Genomic DNA, 17,656 nt, shown 5'->3' with positions numbered 1-17,656 from the left:
AAAGGTGACCTAGAAAGGAAAGTTGGGTCCACACGCTTTGTCCATCTCTGGCTGCACCCCTCGCAGGGATATTGGGTGTCTTTTGGCATTGGCAGTTTGGTATAAATCCTGACAAGGCTCTCCTTTTGGGGCTGCCTTCAGTCATTATGAGGGACTTCAAAACCCTAGAGCACTTGCTTCACACAGTTTGTCATTCATTCACACAAGCACACCGAAGGGTTAGTAAAGTAAAGCAGAAAAAATACATATGAGAAAGCAGGGTGGCTAGATCTCTGAGTGTTCTTACCTTGTCCTGAAGATCCCAGATGAGCCCCCAAGATGATAGCTTACTGTGAATGATGTCAGATTCATGATCTCCAAAGAAGAAATTTTAGCTTCAAGACCAGGGACCAGATTTGATCACTCAAGAGCTTTTGTGTGGCAGAGTTGTATTAAGGTATGAAAAGGGACAGAGAATGCTTCTGACACAGACATCAGAAGGGGGACGGAGAGTGCCCCCACTCGCTAGTCTTGCTAAGGCCTTATATACTTTTAGCAGACCCACTCCCGCAATACACTTCTTACAAGATTAGTCAGAAGTTCTTATGAAGAAGAAACATGTCCTCAAGCAAGATACATTATTATATTGACTAAGACAAGGCAATATAGAAAAAAAAAAAGTTTTTCCTTTTTACCTTGAAAGCCCCAGGCCTGTTGCTCCTTCTCAAGGGCTCCGGACCCCTATCTCCTCCTAGGGGGCCCTGGACTTCTTATCAGCCTACCTAGTAATTGACTCTCTCAGTGCCACAGTAATTTATTTCTTTGATAACGTCCCCTATGGAAGATAATTCCTAGTGACACATGTGTCTCCATATTGTTTCTGTGTAGAGAGCTTGAATCTTCTCTCCCTCCATCCCACCATCCTCCTTCATTAACCCCGCAAAAAATCATGACCAATATGTTTCTTTTGACATAAAATGGACTCTATACAACAAACAAATCCAATAAAGACTAAAACTCTCAAACATTTGCAAAAAGCAGATGAAGTGTTTTTTTTTAGAAGAAGTTTACATGTAACACTCATTTTGCATACCCATACATCAAAATTAAGATATTGCAGCCATGAAATTAAAAGACGCTTACTCCTTGGAAGGAAAGTTATGACCAACCTAGATAGATATTCAAAAGCAGAGACATTACTTTGCCCACTAAGGTCCGTCTAGTCAAGGCTATGGTTTTTCCTGTGGTCATGTATGGATGTGAGAGTTGGACTGTGAAGAAGGCTGAGCACCGAAGAATTGATGCTTTTGAACTGTGGTGTTGGAGAAGACTCTTGAGAGTCCCTTGGACTGCAAGGAGATCCAACCAGTCCATTCTGCAGGAGATCAGCCCTGGGATTTCTTTGGAAGGAATGATGCTAAAGCTGAAACTCCAGTACTTTGGCTACCTCATGCGAAGAGTTGACTCATTGGAAAAGACTCTGATGCTGGGAGGGATTGGGGGCAGGAGGAGAAGGGGATGACAGAGGATGAGATGGCTGGATGGCATCATTGACTCGATGGACATGAGTCTGAGTGAACTCCGGGAGATGGTGATGGACAGGGAGGCCTGGCGTGCTGCAATTCATGGGGTCGCAAAGAATTGGACACGACTGAGCGGCTGAACTGAACTGAACATGAAATTAAGATATATACCAAACAAATTTCAGAGTTTAAAAGTTTGAGGTGAATGCTCATGTATGGTAAGTGACTTGAGTTGCAACAACTCTATTAATGCATAGCATTTGGTGAGCAAGTAGAATTTATTTTAAGTACTATGTTAGTCTCTATATAAGGAGTATATTTTGTTGCTTCCCTCTAGCCCACTTCTTCTCTAATAGTTGCAAATTAGCTTGTCAATACTTCCCTTCTTTCTCTTCTTCATTGATGTACAAATAATTTTGATCTTTTTTTTAAAAATACTGACCTGCAGATTTGTTTGGGAAAATCTGTGAGTGGGGAGTGAATTATAGTTTAAGAGGCTAATAAGGCCTCTCAAAGTTTCAGACTAAGTAAACTGAACATGTTTGTAAGCAAAAGAAATGAATAAGGAGAAGAGTGAGACTTTGCAAGAGAAAGGGTATAATGGTGGGATGTATGCACAGGGAGCATAGGTGTTATTTTTGGAAAGTAGAATTCTCTTGTTCCTCTCAGAGAGAAAGAGGGTGGTGTTAAGTGTAGGCTGAAGAAAAGGCTATATGCAAGAGAGCAGGTGTGAGGTAAGAGAGACACAGCACATTGGAAGAAAATGCTTTCTCTCATGCTTCTGAGTAAGAGCAGTGATAGGATTACTTACTTAGATTCAAAGTCCAGTTCATTTCAGTTCATCTCACATTATTTGGGTGTCTCTTACATGACAAGAATTGTGATAGGTATCTATGATCTAAACAGAAATAATGCACAATCTCTGAATTGAAGGACTTTAAAATCTAGGTGGGAGACAGCTGCATAAATCCAGTCTAATGTTCATGGGAAGGCTTTCAGAGGAAATGCCACCTAAACTTGATTTTAAAGGATGTACAGACATTGACCATGAGAAGACAGAGAAGGAAATTATAAGCAGAAGGATAGCAATTGCCAAATCAGTCAGGATGGACAGATAAATGTTCAATGTTGATAGAACTCTTTATCAATTGGTTTTTAACCTATTGCACCTTTGATGAACATGAAAAATATTCACATCCTTCTTTCAGAGATGCCAGATTGCCTCCCACCGATAAAGAGCCAGTTTTCTAGTATAAAACCTGAAGTTTTTTAGTGATGGAAAGACTGCCTGAGCAGATTGAACTGGCAGGGGGAATTATATGTAGGTTTTTTCATTAGCCATTATGCAGGAGGTGAATACTGAGAAGACTAGAGGTAGTAGAATATAGATGGAAAGGGAGTGAAAGTTAAGATTAGCAAGACTCCTGCTTTTCACCCAGAGGAGCCATAGATGCCTAGAAATTTTTCCAAGACATCAAACAAGCTGCTTACATTTTTCTACCAATTGAATTGCAATATAACTCCTGATTAGAATATAATATACAATATATTCAATATGACAATTGATTAGAATAACTAACACATAGGAACTGCATTTCTCACTTCTACATGTTTCAGAAAATTGTACCAGTGTTCTTTTTATCTGCAGTTAAGTAAAGTTCAGCAATTGGATTGACTTGATCCTTTGGCTGTCAAATAAATAAGCAAACCAAAAAACTGATTTCTAAGTTCATGTTAATTAAGCGATCTTAGAAGCTATTTGGATAATCCATTTAGACTTCTCTAACTTTCTAATTACCATGTCCATAGGGGAATAATGTCATTAAGCTAGCTTTGCTTAAAGATATTTATTCATAATATCATAGGTTAAATTCACTGTTGTATTATGATTCAAATACTCCATGGTTTTATAATTTTACATTCAATAATCTATTCTTAATGTCTTTGGATACATTTTATGGAAGGAATGGATAACTGGATTAAAATGGCACACATGTATGAGAATTCAGAGATTTTAACATTAAAATTAGTACGAGAATAAAGTTATGGTAAATAAAATGTTTTTGGATATTATGGTAAATATATTCACATAGTGGGTATCAATGTATTCTGTTTCATAAAACATTAATTGCATAGGACAGCATGATCATGAGAAAAAGAATCACACACACACACACACACACACATGAAAGTCGCTCAGTTATGTCTGACTCTTTGCGACACCCTGGGCTATAGTCCTTGGAATTCTCCAGGACAGAATACTGGAGTGGGTAGCCTTTCCCTTCTCCAGGGGCTCTTCCCAACCCAGAAATCAAACTGGGGTCTCCTGCATTGCAGGCAGATTCTTTATCAACTGAGCTATCAGAGAAGCCCATATATATATTTATATATATTCATATTCTTTCCCATTATGTTTGTTGTTGTTCTGGTTTTCCTCATGGTCAAGGGTTGCTGCAGCACCCTGATGAGAGGGGTCGCATTCATGTGTGCCTGGGCCATACCCAGCTGTAACTGCCCTGGTAGGGTCACCCTCACAAGGGGGCTGGTTCAATCTCCCTATCTAGAATCCTGAATGGCAGTCCTCTTTCCTGTCCCTTACCTAGGGGCCATTGAGGGCGCTAAAGGATGGAGAATTATGCTCCATCTCATACTAATTATTTGTAAACCACCCTCCCCCACTATTTCTCATACTTTCTATACCCAATTTTAGAAGCCTCCCAGAGACACATTATATTCTATTCTTTTGGACTTGGCTCTGGCTGTCTCCTCTCATTAAGATCTCTCCTCCACGCTAGCCTCCAGAGTTAGGTAGTTCCTCTTATATGTTTATCCAAGTTGCAGACCCCATCATTCTTCCCTGTGCACTGAGTTTTCTTGATTTTCCTTCATGCTACCTTTAGAAAATGGCCATATATATATATATATATATATATATATATATGATGTATGTATGTATTACATAATCATGATGGATTATGAGGTATTATTATCAAAGAAGTTTTCTCTCCTCTCTCATTTTTCCTCTTTTAATATTATCTTTAATTGTGGTAGAATATATTTGACATGAAGTTTGCCATTTAGAACCATTTAAAGTGTACTATTCAGTGGCATCAAGTGTATTCATAACATTAAATACTCATAGTTAATATCTATTTCCAAAATTTTTCATCATCCCAAACAGAAAGTCTATTCCCATTAGACAGTTATTAACTCCCCGTTTCTCCCAGCCTCTTGTTGTTATTCAGTCACTCAGGCATTTCTGACTCTTTGAGACCCCATGGACTACAGATTGCCAGGCTTCCCTGTCCTTCATCATCTCTCGGAGCGTGCTCAAATTCATGTCCATTGAGTCGGTGATGCCATCCAACCATCTCATCCTCTGTCATCCCCTTCTCTTCCCGCCTTCAATCTTTCCCAGCCTCAAGGTCTTTTCAAATGAGTCAGTTCTTCGGATGAGGTGGCCAAAGTATTGGAGTTTTAGATTCAACATCAGTCCTTCCAATGATCATTCAGGACTGATTTCCTTTAGGATGGACTGGTTGGATCAGAATAATCTAGTGGTTTTCCCGACTTTCTTCAATTTAAGTCTGAATTTGGTAATCAGGAGTTCATGGTCTGGGCCAGTCAGCTCCAGGTCTTGTTTTTGCTGGCTGTATAGAGCTTCTCCATCTTTGGCTTCAAAAAGATAATCAATCTTATTTCAGTATTGACTGTCTGGTGGTATCCATGTGTAAAGTCTTCTCTTGTGTTGTTGGAAGAGGGTGTTTGCTATGACCAGTGTGTTCTCTTGGCAAAACTCTGTTAGCCTTTGCCCTGCTTTATTCTGTACTCCAAGGCCAAATTTGCCGGTTACTCCAGGTATTTCTTGACTTCCTACTTTGACTTCCTACTTTTGCATTCCAGTCCACTATAATGGAAAGGACATCATTTTTGGGTGTTAGTTCTAAAACGTCTTATAGGTTTTCGTAGAACCGTTCAACTTCAGCTTCCTCAGCGTTACTGATTGGGGCATAGACTTGGATTACTGTGATACTGAATGGTTTTGCTTTGGAAATGAACAGAGGTTATTCTGTCGTTTCTGAGATTGCATCCAAGTTCTGCATTTCGGACTCTTTTGTTGACCATGATGGCTTCTCCATTTCTTCTAAGGGATTCCTGCTCACAGTAGTGGATATAATGGTCATCTGAGTTAAATTCACCCATTCTAATCCATTTTAGTTTGCTGATTCCTAAAATGTTGAGGTTACTCTTGCCACCTCCTATTTGACCACTTCCATTTTGCCTTGATTCATGGACCTGACATTGGAGGTTCCTATGCAATATTGCTCTTTACAGCATCAGACCCTGCTTCTATCACCAGTCACATCCTCAACTGTGTGTTGTTTTTGCTTTGGCTCCATCTCTTCATTCTTTCTGGAGTTATTTCTCCACTGATCTCCAGTAGCATATTGGGCACCTATTGACCTGGGGAGTTCATCTTTCAGTGTTCTTTTTGCCTTTTCATACTGATCATGGGGTTCTCAAGGCAAGGATACTGAAGTGGTTTGCCATTCCCTTCTCCAGTGGACCACATTTTAACAGAACTCTCCACCATGACCTGTCTGTCTTGGGTGGCCCTACATGGCATGGCTTAGTTTCATTGAGTTAGACAAGGCTATGGGCCGTGTGATTAGATTTGTTAGTTTTCTATGATTGTGGTTTCAGTCAGCCTGCCCTCTGATGCCCAAGGGACTCTCAAGAATCTTCTCCAATACCACAATTCAAAAACATCAGTTCTTCAGTGCTGAGCCTTCTTTATGGTCCAGTATTCTCACATCCATACATGTCTACTGGAAAAATCATAGCTTTGACTAGATGGACCTTTGTTCGCAAAGTAATGTCCAGCCCCTGGTCACCTGTAATTTACTTTCTATCCCTATGAACCTGCCTAGTCCAGATATTTCATATAAGTGGAATCATAGAATATTTGTTCTTTGGTGTCTAGCTTAGCATAATGCTTGTCATTGAGCATGTTTTCAAGGCTCATATATTGTATGTCAGAATTCAATTCCTTTGCATAGCTGAATAACATTCCATACTATATATATATGCAATATTTGTTTCTCCCATTTCCTTAAAATTTATTTCTCAGCTGGAATAGTTATTCTTCTCCCTCAATCAAAAGTCAGGCAAGATCCATGACTTTTAGTCACTTGTAAGCAGTAGAAAATCTTAATATCACTTTTTGTTGTACATTCATAATCTAATCCATTAAAAATGCCTTGTGCCAAAAAAATAAACTTGATATAACATTAAATCTTCTCCCCTGGTCCTTGAGGCCCAGACCTGTGTGCCATACCTGAGTTCATTTGGCATAGAAGCTCAAATGGGCTGATGCAACTCACTGGTCACTTTGAGGGTTCCTCAGGTCCTACTTAAACCATGACTCTTTACTCATCTCAGATTAAGGTTGACAGGAAACACTACTCAGTGGTTATCCACTTTATTCCCTTGAGAAGTATCTCTTCAGATGCAGGTTTTTTTTCTTAAATTCTCGTACTTAAAATTAGTTTATCTTGAATAAAAATAACTTAACCCTATGTTAGCGCCTATAATGTTTCAGCCTCATTATAGGATCATTCCTCCCGACCAGAGTCCCCTGTCCTTATAGTGGTAGCAAAATCCTAACCCTGTTCCTGTAGATATAACAGATATATGATCCTGCCTAAAATATGCTCACGGATATAATTACAAAGACTTGTCAAGATATGTGTGGAGGATTAGAGGCAGACGCTTTAACCTCTGAGCCACCAAGGAAGCCCCTTGTAGTGGATAAGAACTTGGAAATGATCAAATTTTCAATAATATCATAGTGGTTAAATACATTTTTGAGATGTCTGTATAATAAAGTACAACAAAATATAATATCTTGTTTAAAAAAATGGCAATCTGGTTAGGCTGAGAAATTTTCTTCTGATGGTTTTAATATTAATTTTTTTCACTCTTTTACTTAAAACAGCTATTTTTTCAGTATTCATATTGGATGGAATCACCAAATCAAATTTGAATTCTGATAATTTATCATTACATACCCGGTATTGTTCTCCTGTCTTCCAGCATTCATAGTGGGAATGTAAAAGTATAATTAAGAACTTGAACTTGCAAATCAGGCATGCCTAGATTTTGGTTGTGTGAATTTAGGCAAATTTTAAATGTCTTAAGCTTAGTATTAGTTATTTCTCTTTATATTTCTGTCTATCCATCTGTCCTTATCTGTAAAATTGACATAATAGTACCCACTTCAGAGGCTTGCCATCGTGATTAATTAGATCAGGTACAAAAGGTGCCTTTTTCTTTTCTTTCTTTCTTTCTTTTTTTTTTTTTTTTAATTTGGAATAAACTTCAATGTACTAAAAAATAAAAATGAACTTTCCTTTTGAGGCAAGCATCACTTTGTCTTAAATACACAGGCTCTTTGGATCCCCATTGCCTTGTGGATAGTTGCTGCTACAATCTATGTAACTTGTTTTCCTTTAGATGAAACCCAGATTCCATGAGGTCTTGTTCCATGAATACAGAACATAGAAGTTTCTGAATCTAGATCTAAATTTTGTTTGTGCTCTTTGGTCCTTAACTGGAGTCGTGGCCCACTGTTGTTGTTTGTTGATTTGCTTATGTAGGTATTCTTTCCTAAAGAAAGTTAACATTCTTATATCATAAATTACCTTAACAAGAACAACAGACAACAGAATAAAAATACTGTCAACCAAAACAAACTACCCCCCCCAGACCCTTCCAGAATGCATTTTAAGCTGTCACATATTTACTGAGTGAGTATTTGAATGGCTGTCTTAGAATATTAGAAATGACTCTCGAGTTCAAAGTGACATTGACTACACCCAAAATGGAATTTTTTTTTTCCTTAGAGAGGTTCCTGCCAGCTAAGCCTTTTATTGTTGTAGAAAGGTTGGCATTAAATCACAGGGTAAAGTCAACTTTACCTCCTCCAATTTTGGTGCTGCATTTTTATTTTGGATCTCCTACATGCTTAATGGTGGCAGTAGAGCTAATATTGAAGATGGGCTGGGGCTGGATTTCATTCTCTGGCATGCATCAGATCTCCTTTTATTATCTCTGGTTACCTAGCAACAGATAATGTTGAACTAAGGCCAGATGATGCCATCTAGGCTCATCCTTGTGCTGTGATTCTGAGTGTTTATCCATTAACTATATTTCTTTAATGTTCATGTAAAGGTCCATATTAGTATGAAAAATGGGAAAGAGTGATTTGTTTAATGAAATAGCCGCACGGTATTTGAATCTCTAATAAAGTGCAAGTGCAAGCTTGCTTTAAAAATATGCTGAGTAAACTTCTTTGTGTGTGTGTGTGTGTGTGTGCATGTGTGTGTGTGTGTATATATATATATATAATTTGCAGAAAAAATAATTTGGTGGTGACTTACTATAATTTAAAAAGAAGTGGAAGTGATTTCTCTATAGGTGGTTTCTTTCAAATGGCAGGTTTAAAGGTGGCTGATCACAGTAAGGAACTAATTGCCTGGTTTTAACTAGGCTCACTGCTGTAAGAGATCTTGAAAATATTTCTTCTCCTGGTGTTTGTATCACCTTGAGCTTCAATATAATGATACCATACTCTTTTTGTATTGAGCCTTATTTCAACAGAAAATAAGAACTATTTTCACTTTTTGAAAATCAGAATTAGTGTAAAAAGTTTAAAGCAGCTAAAAAAAGTTTTTCATCTTTTAAAAATTCTGCTCAGAGAAGTCAGCTTGTTTTATTTTTTAAAGTTAATAATACTGTGACTTTAACTTCTCTCGATTATTTCTGTGATATTTGTCACTTTTACTTCAGAAATACGATTACCAGTGCAAGTGGAGTATAATTGCATGAATGGATTTATGGAGAACCATGAGGATCTCAAAATTATATAATCTAAATTTGAAAATTAAGATTATCTAGTTTTATCACTAACTCTTCAATCTAACCAAAATTTAAATTTAGAATGAATAAAATCAATGTAAAATAAAATGTTCAACATTTTAAAAATGAATTCTAATTTAATCCAATATCCTCTACTCTATGTTTATTATGTTTATATGACTGATAAAGACATTTTAGATCTTTAAGTCTTGCAAATGTGAAAAAGCAAAGTCCTTGTTGTCAGGTAACTTATGATTTATGGAAGAGATAATGGACATGTAAGAGACTAGAACCAAGGTAGAATGGAACAGAAATCTATGCAGATATAAATACCTGTACATACTAGATGTGTTCAAGAGAAATAAGGGCTTAAATTTTTCAGGTCAGTGGTTCTCAAATGTGCGCTGTAGACTAGCATATTTTGAGAACTTTTCAGAAATGCAAAATTCTTGAGCTTCATCACAGACTACAAACTCAAAAACTGTGGAATAGAGTCCAAGAATCTGTTTTCACAAGCCCTCCAGGTACCTCTGAGGCATGATGAAATTTGAGAACCACTAGATATGAGCTGTCACGTATAGCAGCCACTGGAAACAAGTTGCTGCACACTCTAAACCTAAATTAATTAAAATCAGGATTTGACTTTTAGTTGCATTAGCTACATTTCAAGTGGTCAGTAGCCACCATATTAGACAGTACAGACATATAACATTCCCATCATTGCAGAAAGTTTTATGGGACAGCATTGCTCTGGAGCGTGAAGACCTCAATGGAAAATTGAGAAATGAAAGAAAGTAGATTTCACTCAAATCACACAGATTCTTAAATGCATAAGTAAGGAATTTGAACTATAATCTTGGAGAAGAATGATTTTTATTTTTTTAAAGACATGAAAAGCCTGGACTTTGTTTATGGAACATCACCCTTACAGTCAAGTGCCTGGTGCTTCCTACTGATGAGACAGTGGGAAAGCAAACAACAGGTTTATTGGCACTGAGACTGAAATAGTGGGAAGGAAAAGAAGAATGTGTGTTTATAAAATCTTGAGAATACAGACCCAATGGGAACTGCTTACTCTGAATGAGAGGTAGTCAGAGAAATAAATAAGACTGGATTTTGAGTGAATAATTGGGACAAGGTTAATGCTGTTAGGAGTGAGAAAGAAACAGCAGTAGTTTATCACATTACATGAAAAAAAAGATCATGGGTTTGCCATGCAATTTTATCAATCCTTTCTTCATTACTCTTATAACATAGTTTTATCCTGTTATTGTCCTTTCCTTTCTGGTAATTTTTTAGATTACTGGTTTTCATGAAGAAAATGAATATTTTCCCAATAATTACTGTGAATGTTTTTCAAAGATGTAAGCAGTTTTATTTATCAGTGGATCAGGTGGAATATGTCCAGACAATTTCTTCTTTTTTGGCTAGAAAAAAACTTTTTCTGGATGAAAGAGTTGCAAAAAAAGAAACCAGGTTGTAATGTATTATGTGAAAATTCTGCCTTCCTCAAGTATCTGAACATTATAGTTTTAGTCTGTGGAAAAATTGAAATGTTTTTCAGTTTCATGTGAAATAGAATACAGTTGACCTTTGAACAACATGGATTTGAACTACATGGGTCACTTATACATGGATTTTTAAAAGTAGTAAATACTACAGTACTATATGATCCTGGCTTGGTTGAATCCACAGATGCTGAACCATGGATTCAGAGGAACCATGTATGTGGAGTGCCAACTATAAATTATATGAGGATTTTTAACTGTGTAGAAGGTCAGCATGCGTAACCCTCAAGTTATTCAAGGGTAAACTGTATACAGAGTGCTAAGAGTGTCAAGAATTGTTCCAGTCCTTTATTTTCTTACAAATTTCATAGTAGTGTATACGATTATACATAAATATACATATATCTTTGTGGATTAACTTTATTTTTGAACATTAAAAAACCATAATGGTTAACATATAATAACTTGTGCATGTTAATCAGTTCTTTATAGAGATAGCATAATTGGTATGGTTTGAGATATTATATTAAGATATAAAAATAATCACCCTGTTCTATGTCCAAAATTCCATGTTGTAGTCCTACTACTTTAAAGATAAAGAGTAAAATTCTGTGGGCTAAAATTTCCCCATTTATGTAATGAAGAGCTTCAACTAGATTACCTTGATCTTTCTGACTCTATAGCATGAAAACATAATGGCTTGCAAATTGTTTATTAGCTGCTATTAATCAAAGAGCATACCTCATGGGTGAAGAGGAGGCACAGAGCAGGCAACTTGTTGAGAAGGCAAAGAAAATAAGATGTGGGGCAGAGGATGGAGTTGTTTGTATCACATTGAACAGTAGCAACTGGAAACTTAACTTGAAGACTCGGATACCTGGGGTAATGTTCCAATAGGGAAATTGCTATCCTCATGTACATGTGATTGTAACTGGTAATAGTATGATGGAAAATGAAGAATACTACTTAAGGTAGTCAGGATGTGGAATGAGAAGGTTTTTTTTACACAGACTCACCCTGTTCATGTAACTGTTGTACTTGATCTGTCTCTAGCTTCTGCTTATATTGTTAAACACATATATTCAGAATTTGTGCAGGGTAGAAGTGAATTTGGAAGATACATTCATGGGCAAATATCTGATGGGATAGAAAGAACTGAGTAGGGAATCATGAAGACTTGTTTGGGTGCTAGCTCCTGTAACTAGTACCATCAGTTCAGTTCAATTCAGTCACTCAGTCGTGTCCAACTCTTTGCAACCCCATGAATTGCAGCATGCCAGGCCTTCCTGTCCATCACCGACTCCCAGAGTTCACTCAAACTCATGTCCATCAAGTCAGTGATGCCATCGAGCCATCCCATCCTCTGTCGTCCCCTTCTCCTCCTGTCCCCAATCCCTCCCAGCATCAGAGTCTTTTCCAATGAGTCAACTCTTCCCATGAGGTGGCCAAAAAGTATTGGAATTTCAGCATCAGCATCATTCCTTCCAATGAACACCCGGGACTGATCTCCTTTAGAATGGACTAGTCAGATCTCCTTGCTGTCCAAGGGACTAGTGCCATCAGTTCAGTTCAGTTCAGTCACTCAGTCGTGTCTGACTCTTTGCGACCCCATGAATTGCAGCATGCTAGGCATCCCTGTCCATCACCATCTCCCGGAGTTCACTCAGACTCATGTCCGTTGAGTCAGTGATGCCATCCAGCCATCTCATCCTCTGTCGTCCCCTTCTCCTCCTGCCCCCAATCCCTCCCAGCATCAGAGTCTTTTCCAATGAGTCAACTGTTCGCATGAGGTGGCCAAAGTACTGGAGCTTCAGCTTTAGCATCATTCCTTCCAAAGAAATCCCAGGGTTGATCTCCTTCAGAATGGACTGGTTGGATCTCCTTGCAGTCCAAGGGACTCTCAAGAGTCTTCTCCAACACCACAGTTCAAAAGCATCAATTCTTTAGTGCTCAGCTTTCTTCACAGTCCAACTCTCACATCCATACATGACCACTGGAAAAACCATAGCCTTGACTAGATGGACCTTTGTTGGCAAAGTAATGTCTCCGCTTTTGAATATGCTATCTAGGTTGGTCATAAGTTTCCTTCCAAGGAGTAAGCATCTTTTAATTTCATGGCTACAGTCACCATCTGCAGTGATTTTGGAGCCCCCCACAATAAAGTCTGACACTGTTTCCACTACTTCCCCATCTATTTGCCACGAAGTGATGGGACCAGATGCCATGATCTTCATTTTCTGAATGTTGAGCTTTAAGCCAACTTTGTCACTCTCCTCTTTCACTTTCATCAAGAGGCTTTTAGTTCCTCTTCACTTTCTGCCATAAGGGTGGTGTCATCTGCATATCTGAGGTTATTGATATTTCTCCCAGCAATCTTGATTCCAGCTTGTGCTTCATCAGCCCAGCATTTCTCATGATGTACTCTGCATATAAGTTAAATAAGCAGAGTGACAATATAGAGCCTTGACGTACTTCTTTTCCTATTTGGAACCAGTCTGTTGTTTCATGTCCATAGTGCCATGGTGTTTCACAATTTATTACGTTGACCCCTGCTTCTGTGCCAACAGCCTTTTGAGTACACTTGACTTCTTAGACAGCAGCAGGGAGAGTGATCTACAGAGCAAGTGGCTAACTTGCTGTAATTTCCAGCCAGTCTACCTAGCTTACCAATTCACTGAAACTGGCAGCACTCCAGATCAAAACTCTTTCCGGTAACCATGCCAACAAGTAGTTCTAGGTAGACAAGATGGATTGTGAACATTCAAAATTTTGATATTGACCGTGTCCAAACTAGAGAAAGAAATAATGGATATGTACAGCAGTAAGGAGTGACTGATTATATAGATGAGTTTAATGCCTTTCATAAAACACTTGATAATTTTTTCCTCCCATAGTCTCATCCTTTATCTGCAGCACCAATAATTACTAAATTTCTCTCCAGGCCTTTACCAGTGGGGCTTGCTAATTGCAGATTCTCAGCCTCCTGATTATCATTAACTTCATTTTTATAGTCATTTCTTATTGAGTCAAGGAGGCATGTCTATTATCATGGAAACTATAGTGATGGGGCACAAAAACAGTTAAATTTATGCTTAAGCCTGGTCAGATTCCATTTTTGTTTTCTGCTTTTCCCACTCCACTGACCACAAATTGTTTTGTGACAATGCATTTATTCTTGTCCTCTGTATTTCTAGACCAGAGATTTCTCAGTGACCAGAAGAGAATTCTGAGTTTTTATTATCTCACCAGAGAACTGAAAACAGTTTTTCAGTTCAGAAAATCCTTTACAAGATTTTCTGTAAAGTATATGGTTTATAATTCTTAAAATTGATTACTACACTGATACATTTGTCTTAATGTAATCATTATTCTCATTTTAATATAAGTCCTTTCTTAGTCCTCTTTTCTCCCAGACGTGTAACCTCTGGGATATATATATATATATATATATATATATATATATATATTTTTCCCCCCTGAAAAAAGAGGAGTTTGGATTTGGTGATCTCTGAGTCCCTTCAAGCTCTGACACGAAGTCTGAAAGCTAAGGGTGATTATAAAAGGATTTTCCTGGTTTCTTGAGATTGAAGTCATAAGGAGTGGCCGCTGTACTACTTTCTAAAACATGCTTTAGATTCACTGAAGGGAGTAAACCACTGCAGTGGTCTGACACTGAATGCTGTGCATCTTCTGATTTTCCTCAAATTGTTGCCTTTCACTCTTCCATGCAGTAATTTTGCAGGCATTCAGTCATTGCAGCCGGTGACATTTTTCTAATTTTAACTCAGGTTAATCAGCTGGGTGAGTATTGATGAACAAGCATTTGTTAAAACCATGTCTCAAGTAATGTCAATTTGGATTGAACACGTGCCATGCCAAAGAGATTTCTTCATTAACCTGCTGACACTGCCAATGAGAGCTCAATGTTGTTTCAAGAAAGAGTCCTAGAAGCACATGGCCCATTGCTACTTTTACTGTTGGCCTCAGTGTTCTGTGAATATTATGCCTTTCATTTTCCTTATCAAAGCTAAATAATTTATGAAGACTATTTAAACACATAATTTTAATTTTTAAATATGCTGGTGACTGTAATAATTTATCGAGCTCTGGAGGTGTTGAGATATAGAAATATCTAGGCATGAGATAGGACTGAATGAGCTACTTCTATGATCTTGATTTACTTATTTCTTTATTCATTTATCAAAAATAGATAGGTCTATTTTGAAGCCACTTATCACTAAAGTTTTCCTGACAAGCCTGAGACCCTCTCTCAGGGACAGGATATTATAATATCCATCTTGCCATTTTTGACAGTGTAGTATAGCTGCTGCTACGGCTTTCACCCTGGAAAACCTAGTGCGTGTCCATTTTACTTTCTGTCAAATTTGCTTAAGTAACAAAAATTATATATTTCCACTAAAAATAATACTACGTTCATCATGGATTAATGAGTTCAACAGCATCATCAAAAATTGGATAATTTAGGAGAATTTCCTTGGCAGTCCAGATGTTATGACTTTGCTTCCCAATGCAGAAGGTATGAGTTTGATCCTTGGTTGGGGAGCTAGGATCCCACATGCCTCATGGCCGAAACAAAACATAAAACAGAAGCAATATTGTAGTAAATTAAATAAAGACTTTAAAAAATGGTCCACATCAAAAAAAAATTTTTTTTAAAGAGTGGATTATTTACAAAAAAATCTATGAAATGCACAAATATTAAGGGGCCACCTTAGAGAATTTTGCACATATACCCCCCAGGTTAAGATACAGGTGTCCCTTCCCAGTCTGATCTTCTCCTTTGCCCTGTTGAGGAAACTACTATTCTGATTTCTATCATCATCACTAATTTTGCAAGAATTTTTTATTCAGATCCAGATCCAGAGTAGCTCTGTCTTTCAGTAGTTCACAATATAATGAGGGGAGATAAGAGCCATGAAGAAATTACCAGAATACAAAAGGAATCCTTAAGTGTTGTATGTTTGCGAGATTAATAATGCCATCCCAGATTTCAGAGTGTTTGGTATTTATAAACATGTGTACACTTATAATGGACCCTCACAACGCTGTTGAAAAATGAATGCTATCGTCTCCTTTTATACTTGAGGCAGCTTGAGATAATAAAGCTTAACTATTGATAACATGCCTGTATTAGTTTTCTATTGCAATGTAATAAATTAACACATAGTTAGCTGTTTAAACTGACAGAATTCATCATCTTATTTCCCGTGGGTCAGGAACCCAGACACAGGCTAGAAGGTGTATACCAGTGGGCAGGAATCTCTGGGGGCGTTTGACTAACCTAAAGGTCAGTAGTGTCACGTAGGTGATAGGAAACAAAGCAAACATGGCTGCATATCTTATGCATCTTTACATCATGCTTTTATGTGAACATGAAGAGGAAAATGACATTTAAAAAGGCTCTTCTAACCAGCTGAAGTTATTATTGATGGAGTTCTTATGTTCCATGGTTAGATTTAAAGCTATTAGTAATCTTAGTGGGAGAGAATTTTAGTTCCATTTCAAAGGTATGGAAGCAGATGCTTGGAGAATTTAATTAACTTACCTAAGTTCACACAGCTTTTACATAAATGGGCTAGGATTCTAACCTGGTTCTTTCTGACTCCAAATCCTTTGCTCTTATCCTCTCTATTACATGCCTGAACATAATATGTGAACTAGCCTTTGACAGACCTGTAGATTTTTGAAAGTTAGAGGTATGATCAGAAATTATCAGTAATAATCAGAAATAACAGTGAAAACAGAGGTAGAGATTTGGAAAGTGTCAGAAATATTATTTGGACTGTGGGTTTCCTGATAGCACAGCTGAACTGAATGAATGAAATTTTCACCTTTCCTTAGACTAGTGTTTTATTGAGAAATACTTTATTTTGATACCAAGGACTTCTATTTATGAATACTATAAATGGCCCTGTGGAAGTCTGCAGTACACACGTAAGGAAAGTGCTCATTTCCTGTGCAGTATCTTTTTCTTAAGGACCTTTGGGAGGAATTTCTTTCTACTTTTCAGATGAAGAAGAGCTGAGTTCACTGAAATGAGTTATAATTATTTTCCCTCTTTGCCTGCTCAGAAAGCTTGGTGCCGAATCTGCGGCCCACCTTCACACGTATGTGACATTATGATCAATGTGTTTCCCCTTTTTTGGTCTTACCCTCTTTTAATATATCTTATCTCGATAAGATACCTTAAATTCTTTTTTGGAATTAGGGTATAAAAAGCAAATATATGAATAAAATTCAGGTAGGTTGTTTCCAGGAACCACTTATAAATTTGCAGGTAGGCAGAGTTCCAAAGCTTAGCTGTCAGTCCCCCCAAACTAGGTGAACTGAATACGAAACCATTAACTTGGCTGTTATGCTTTGTTAGTAGATCCCAGTGACAAGGCCCAGGCATTGCATTATAAAGATCAGGGTTTGGACCTACTGATAAAGATTCCACTCTGGTGTCCCCTTTCTTTAATTGAGAGAGTAACTAGATTCAAAGGATGTAAAAGGGGCATTATAAGAAATTAAGGTCCTTCAACAATTACTTCAAAATCTGTGTCAGCTCAATTTAGATAAAAGTGTGCTGGCACAGACTCAGAATGTGGTATGTCAGCAAAGTGATGATCGTTACAAATCAAAGCATCACACCCCTTTCACATCTTCAGAAATGTAAAACTGTGTTAGAGAAAAAGGATGCTGTACAACTCTGTTGCAAATGGG

Source organism: Ovis aries, chromosome 4, assembly GCF_016772045.2.
Source record: "Ovis aries strain OAR_USU_Benz2616 breed Rambouillet chromosome 4, ARS-UI_Ramb_v3.0, whole genome shotgun sequence".
In the NCBI taxonomy this organism is placed as follows: domain Eukaryota; kingdom Metazoa; phylum Chordata; class Mammalia; order Artiodactyla; family Bovidae; genus Ovis; species Ovis aries.
Note: the sequence above shows the minus strand (reverse complement) of the source record.